The sequence below is a fragment of the Oncorhynchus gorbuscha genome, linkage group LG01, assembly GCF_021184085.1.
Source record: "Oncorhynchus gorbuscha isolate QuinsamMale2020 ecotype Even-year linkage group LG01, OgorEven_v1.0, whole genome shotgun sequence".
NCBI classification, from domain to species: Eukaryota; Metazoa; Chordata; class Actinopteri; order Salmoniformes; family Salmonidae; genus Oncorhynchus; species Oncorhynchus gorbuscha.
In genome coordinates, this window is record NC_060173.1 from 33,191,505 (window position 1) to 33,199,524 (window position 8,020).

Consider the following 8,020-nt stretch of genomic DNA (forward strand, 5'->3'; position numbering starts at 1 on the left):
ACCGTGACTCAACAGAAGAGGCTATATTCTGCACACCTGTCATATGTTACCTGATAGGAGAAGAAGTCTGTTTCAGGAGAAATCATAATGATCTAAACCTCAAGCCCTGCTATATCAGGTTAACTTCCACACTGTGTCATTCTCAAGACATTCCACCAGACCAGGGGTGACCAACTCTTCTTCTGCAAAGCTACAGGGTGTGCAGGCTTTTGCTCCAGCCCTGCTCTAATATACTTAATTCCAAGCAGCTGCTCATCGGAACATGAATTAGCAGAATCAGGTGTGTTCTAATGGGCCAGGCTAAAGCATGCATATCCAGTGGCTCTCCAGGAGAAGAGTTGGCCCATGCTAAATGTAGGGCTTGTTTTCTGATTCATGGTAGTCTTGTGGAAGTGCAGAGCAATGCCCTGGTAAGTTACTGTTACTGACTGCAAAGTCAATTCTGAGATTGTGTCAGTCCGAATGAAACAGGCTCGAAATGGATGAACATTGCATCTTCAACAAGTCGGAGTCGCAGGACACACTACTCACCCCTTTGACCAGGCTCCCGAGGCTCAAAAAGAAAAAGGTGGTATAAGAGGCCGACGTGCGGGCACACTGGCCAAACTTCGTCGGCGAGTACATAAACCGCCTCGACCCTCCTTTCTCTCTATTGGCGAACATACAATCACCGGAGAACAAACTTTATATGTACTCCTGACATGTCCTCCAGGATCTCGTCGATGGTGGGGATGGGGTGTTGCTCCTGACATGTCCTCCAGGATCTCGTCGATGGTGGGGATGGGGTGTTGCTCCTGACATGTCCTCCAGGATCTCGTCGATGGTGGGGATGGGGTGTTGCTCCTGACATGTCCTCCAGGATCTCGTCGATGGTGGGGATGGGGTGTTGCTCCTGACATGTCCTCCAGGATCTCGTCGATGGTGGGGATGGGGTGTTGCTCCTGCACAACAGCTTCATTTACTCTACGCATGTCAACACATACTCTGATGTCACCGGTTTTCTTGTGTACTACAACTAATGGGGACACCCAAGGTGTAGATCCATTTACTTTCTCAATAACATCCATGTCCTCTAGCTCGTTCGTCTTCACTTCAGCTAGCTTCCTGACACTGAATGGTATTCTGCGTACTGGCTGTGCAACGGGTGTGACAGTCTCATCTACATGAATTCCTAACTGGAAGCCTTTCAGTTTTGCCAGCCCTGTATTCCTCCTGAAGTGCAGCTTTGAATGTCTGTGTCATCACCTTGAACTGAGTTTGTGTGCCTTTGGCCCTAAAGTATGTGCAAAATGCCAGGAGCAACTGCTGATTTCTTTCCCAGTACAGATATCTGTGCATCTTTCACGACTAGAATGTCTGCAGTGACTGACTCAGAACAACTGCTGTAATGTTGGCAGTGAACAGGCCCTCAACTGCTAATGGTTGTGTTGAACCATATGGGTAAAGTCTAGTGGATTTTGGTTTCAATTGCACGTTGCATTTGCTCTGCAAATGACTGAATGTTGCTGTGCCCACAATATTACAGCTAGCCCCAGAGTCAATTAACACGTTAACTGGCTGGCCATTGACTAATAACTGCATTTCAGCGTCATCAGTATTGCTGTTAAGTGTGAACACATGTTCATCATTGTCATTGTCTGGTTTGTCATTTTGTGTCGCATGGTGTGATTGTGACTTGATTTACATTGAGTTTTGTCTTTGTCCTGCACATTTTGGAGGAATGTCTGTCTTTGCCACATTTGTTGCATTGTTTACCTTGTGTGATGGAACATGTCCGACCAGTATGGCCCTTCTGGCCACATCTGAAGCATTTAACCACTCGGTCATCATTAGATGGCTTGCCTTTGTTGGATGAAGAAAATATTGCTTTCCTTTTCTCTATTTTGTTCCATTACTGTCTGGGTTGTTTTTGTTCACTTTTCCCCTGTTGAATTGCATTGACATTGTCTTTCCATTCTGGCCGCCTGCTGGTCAACATCCTCCATTGCTCTTGCTATATCCAGTAGAGCCATGAGAGTGAGGTTTCTCTCCCGCAGAAGCCATTTGCACACCTGTTTGAGTGACACTTGTCAATCACTTCGTCCCTTAGGAAATCATCTTTGAAATCTCCATAATCACATGTAGCAGCCAACTGTTTTAGTCTGCTCACAAATGTGTCCATCGATTCCCCCTGCACTTGTTCAGCTTTCCTAAACAAATGTCTCTCGTAGGGAATGTCTTTTTTGTGGAATGAAGTACTCGTTTAGCTTGTCAATGCGTAGTCCTTGTCTTCCCCCGTGTCATCTAACGTGGTGAATATATCCTGCACGTCCGAACCTCGCAAGTCCAATCAAAGAGCTTGTTTTCGTGCTGCATCTTTGACTCCTTAAGCAGTGATGAACAGTTTGAAACTATTGATCCATTTTGCCCATCGCAAACCAACAATGACTGGGTCAGAATGCCCATCAAACAGCGGGAGAGAAGGTAAGCTCAGTGCCGTTATTCTTAGCTAGCTAGCACGCCGGTTTGCCAATTATAGCACCACTAGGTGTCACTAATACACTACAGTTATGACACTAAATGTTTGCTGTCTCAAAACAATTCAATGTTGTCTTAGTAACGTCAATGTTCAAGTGTGTTTCCTATCTCTCCACCTGCGACCGATATTGTGTTTTTGTATCTACCGGTGTTTGACGTGAAGATGAGGTCAGGCTTGAGCGGAGCTGTTCATGACGTCAGAAAATTGGAAACCCGAACGTTTGAATGTGAAAAATATATTTAAACCTGCCTGGCTATCCAACAAGGGTGCAATTGCGGGCCGCAATTCGGGGCGCTCCTGCATGCAGGAACACCCCAAATGCCAGGCTGGAATGACAAACTATTGGGCTTCTCAGACTCTCCTCCTGCCAAATGCCACGACCACAGACATCAGTTTCTTCTCCGGATCTGAATACCTCCCTGACCCTGATTGGTCCAGAAACTGATGGCTTCAACCAGAGCCAGAACACAAGCGGGTAAAGCAGTGGTTTGAAAATGTGGCATTGGCTTTTATACTGATAGTTAGAGATTATCCAATCAATGATGACTTTGTTTTGTACAACGCTTCTCGTGCACCTCGTCACCACAAACCACTTTAATAATGTAGTCTCCGATTTAAGTATATAATGAACGCCCACCAACTTGTTGTTTTAAGTGGGGAAAATCGGGTATGATCCCTGTGCTTCGACACAATAATTTGTTTAGCTGTAATTTTATTGTTTATCATTGCTGAAGCTTGTTCAAAGCACGTGAATGCACAACCATATTTTCAGTTTCCGATGTGTCATGAAGTCAGACAACCGATGAAGATGTATATAAACCCTGGATTATTGATGCTATCTATTGGCCATTGAGATGCTTTGAAGTCACCAGTTGGCCGTATTGACCACTCGCCGGTGGGAGCAGTCCTCCATAGGAATGAATGGAATTCTACAGTATTTCAATTAAATGTTTCAATTACAAAATTGCATGTCTTTAAGTATTTTTGTTGTTGTAGTGGGGACAGTAACATTAGCAATCTCTAAAAATTATACTTAAAAGAAAATGTTTTTATATATACTGTATATATATAATATTTATTTATTTTATGTTTAGCTCACATAATATAATTTAAAAGTATGCATTAAGGTCTCTAATAGAATAAATGTGGTAAATGAATGTAGACATTAATACATGCATTTCTATAACTTCCTAAATATATTTTACAGCAGTGGGGGAGAGCCAAGATGGAAGCACCATGGTGGCATCAACACAGCACCCCCTATAAGTCATCTAGTGTATATATAAAACATTGCAGCCCGACATACAGAGCACAATCAGGGCAGCAGTTTTGCATTGAAATTCATTTCAATATTTACAGAACAATTCATTAATTTCAATAGAACCATAGTTAGTCTACATATCAATGTAGAATCTCTGAAAGCTATAGCTTTCAAATAGGCTGCACTTTCTACAGTTACTGCTAGAATTCAGAATTGTGGTTTCCTATATTTTTTTATATTTAATATATATTTTAATGATTGGCCATGTCACTCAACTGGTCACAAAGTATCTAAGTGGTTTAAAGTATTCCATGACTTGACATGGAAATGTATATGATAACAATGTATGTGATAATCAGACAGGACAAGCACATGTTTTTCATTTTGCCCACTAGAGGTCAGTCATGCTCTAGTCTAGACAGTGCTCTGGAGACAGTTCTGTACGGTCAGCATGACACTGACTTCATCCCAACTGCAGGGCAGCATATTTTAACCTGAGACAGTTTGGAATGTCCAGACAGATCATAAGAACAAAAAGGAATCCCATATTGCTTCTAATTCGGTGAACTGGGTAGCTCCCAAAACTTGGTAACGTGGGCGGAAACTCATAGGCCAACAGGCGACCGTCCAAGTGCCTGGACAACGTGGGGGAAACATCTCCATGTGCACAGCTATCTCTGAAGTTGGTGTGATAGTCCGGGCCATCATCGTTGACCGTGTGGTAAACAGAGGCCTTACCATGGCAGAGGCTGCCAGATTAGTTCACCCCAATCTGAAAAGATTTACTGTCAATTCGTACATGAGGACATTTCGGGAAGAAAGCTATTGCGGGGCAGCAGGTAGTCTAGTGGTTAGAGCTTTGGGCTATGTAACTGAAAGGCAGCAGGTAGTCTAGTGGTTAGAGCTTTGGGCTATGTAACTGAAAGGCAGCAGGTAGTCTAGTGGTTAGAGCTTTGGGCTATGTAACTGAAAGGCAGCAGGTAGTCTAGTGGTTAGAGCTTTGGGCTATGTAACTGAAAGGCAGCAGGTAGTCTAGTGGTTAGAGCTTTGGGCTATGTAACTGAAAGGCAGCAGGTAGTCTAGTGGTTAGAGCTTTGGGCTATGTAACTGAAAGGCAGCAGGTAGTCTAGTGGTTAGAGCTTTGGGCTATGTAACTGAAAGGCAGCAGGTAGTCTAGTGGTTAGAGCTTTGGGCTATGTAACTGAAAGGCAGCAGGTAGTCTAGTGGTTCGAGCTTTGGGCTATGTAACTGAAAGGCAGCAGGTAGTCTAGTGGTTAGAGCTTTGGGCTATGTAACTGAAAGGTTGCTGGATCAAATCGCTGAGCTGACAAGGTAAAAATATGTTCAGCCCCTGAACAAGGCAGTTCCCCAGTAGGCCATTATTGTAAGAATTTGTTCTTAACTGACTTGCCTAGTTAAATAAAGGTAATATAAAAACTGCTTTACCATTACATTCAGTGGTGACCTGTCATTCAGGGCAGGTGGGGCAAAGGCAACACCTGTTTTGAACCCCACATTTTTAGCAACAAAAAAATATATATATTTAAAAAACATTTGGGGGGGCTTGCCCATTTTCCATGTTATTTTGGCATTAATACTTGTCAAATATCAGTTTGCAAATAATAATAAAAAAATACATACAGTATATCATTCAGTTAATAAAGCTCTGTACAAGCTCTTGTTTACATGAAAACGTTTTCATTAAATGGATTTTAATCCGAACGAAAGTTTTGTTACTAAGGATTCCACAACGCGGTTAGCCTTTGCGGCTGGGACTGCAAGTTTGTGTCCTTTTTTTGTGTGGATTCCACTAGTGCTAGCTGGCTGTACTACAGACACCTGTCGTCATCATGGGAAAGACTCATTGTTATCTTTTCGGAAAACAATTGGTTGCAGTAAAGAGACAATCTGGATACCAAGCTGATCCTGAGGGAAATCGACGAGTACCAACAGCTTTACGCAATGGAGGAACAACAATCTATATGGTCCAAATCAGGATGATACACACTTCTTCGAAAACATTTATGCCAATTTATTGAACTTACAGGCAACAAATGCTCTAATCATTATGGTAGGAGACATTATGGTACACAGTATTAAGTACCTCAATGGACTGTAAAGGTCATCACTCTACAAACTATAACCACCGTGCCCTTAAGGGAATCACAAATATTATGGACACATTAGAAATAGTGGATATTTAGAAACTAAAAAACCCTGACCTAGTGAGATATACATGGAGGAGACGTATTAATCAAGCTAGTCGTCTTGACTACTTTCTTGTCTCTTTTTCTCTTGCATCAAAGGTTAAAATTAGTTTGAACCTTTTTGGGATAGTGGGCAGCATTTTCACTTTTGGATGAATAGCGTGCCCAGAGTGAACTGCCTCCTACTCTGTCCCAGATACTAATATATGCATATTATTAATAGTATTGGATATAAAACACTCTGAAGTTTCTAAAACTGTTTGAATGATGTCTGTGAGCATAACATAAGTCATATGGCAGATGAAAACCTGAGAAAGATCCAACCAGGAAGTGGGACATCTGAGGTTTGTAGTTTTTCAAAGCTTGGCCTACCGAATACACATTGAGATATGGATGAGTTTGCACTTCCTAGGGCTTCCGCAAGATGTCAACCGTCTTTAGAAACTGGTTCGAGGATTCCACTATAAAGGAGGGCCTCATGAGACCTCTTTGAGTCAGTGGTCTGGCAGAGAGCCTTGGTCTCATGACGCGCGCTCCCACCAGAGTTACCTCTCGTTTGGCATGCATCCCACATTTTTGGGGGTTTACCCCACTAAGATTTATATGCTAAAATTTCCACTGATTACATTTACAGTAAATTACACATTTTAATGTATGTAATTGTACAAAACGTGTTACAGTATGATCTACTGACAGTATACTGTGTTCAGAATTGACTGAAGACCCCATGATGGTGGCTGTGTGCTGACTGACAAGCACTGGTGGAAATGGTGAGGGCCAGGAATGACATACAACTGTCTGAAAAAAAGCAGGCCATTGAGGACAATGATGACACCTTTGCCAATATTGCATCCATCAGCCTACCACCAATCACCCGCCTTTTGAAGAGGCACCAGGTATCTATGAAACACATTTACCTGGTGCCTTTTGAGAGAAACATCAACCGGGTGAAACAACTCTGGGCAGAGTGTGTTCAGGTACAGCACTATATACTGTATTACTGTTACCATTTGATGCACATGCTACTTCAAAATATCATATTGTAACTATACGGTCAAAAATAACTAACCAAAATCTATATTTTAGAGGGTGATGGTGCTTGATGCTGCTGTGAGCCATCACAATAATGTTTCTGTTGATGAAGCGGGCTTCAACCTGGCCAAAACTCAGTAACGTGGGCGGAACCGCATTGGCCAACGGGCGACCGTCCAAGTACCTGGGGAAACATCTCCATGTGCACAGCAATCTCTTGTGGTTGGTGTGGTAGGATGTAAGCCGTTAGATCCTACAACGCTGCACACCTCATTGTGTTTCTTAATGAACTTGAGCAGGCCTGTCAAGGTGAAGGGGTTACATATGTCATTGTGTGGGACAATGTCAAGTTCCACTATGCAGAGGTGGTTCAGGTGTAACCGGTGCTGTACTGCACCACTGTAGCTCTGCGTTGTGTGTGGTTGATTGAGACTATAGACGTGGACTTTGGAGATCAGGTAGTTTTAATTCATCAGAATTCACTCTGCATCTTGAATCCAAAAAGAAAAGAAAAACATTTGTAGGGCACATATGTCCCGCGAATCGTCACCTCTTTCTACAACAGATGCACAATACAAGGGACTGGGATTATTCAAGGAGCTAGCCATCATTCACACATGGAATAGCCTGCTAATACCATAGCTAGCTATTAACCACATGTTGAATTCAGAATGTTAATATCATCCTAAAAAGTACAATTACAAGTGCATCTTAACAATACCATCCACTTATGAGTAACATTATTCATGATCAAAACTCTGTGTATGACTTTGTACTTAAAGGAATCAAACTTTTTTGAAGACGACAGAAAAAAACATGCTTACCTCTCATAGTGTATCAAAATGATTTGAGCACGCAAGGCGTAAGTACACACTTCCCTACTCCCAGGATGCAGGCATGCATAATAACAAATCAACATGCCATATTAATATATGAACCTGGTTAAAGTATTTTGTGAATTTCACAACAGTTACACATGCATAGTTTCGGGCCCATCCCTGA

At 42.4% G+C, this 8,020-nt stretch overlaps 1 long non-coding RNA gene across 1 annotated transcript; it reads left to right on the forward strand.

Moving 5' to 3' along the window:
- The first annotated feature begins 347 nt into the window (after positions 1-347).
- Positions 348-7,569, forward strand: LOC124005179. The gene is made up of 3 exons (XR_006833578.1): positions 348-410; positions 6,697-6,963; positions 7,073-7,569. It is a non-coding gene; the product is annotated as an uncharacterized LOC124005179 (long non-coding RNA).
- Positions 7,570-8,020: the final 451 nt, after the last annotated feature.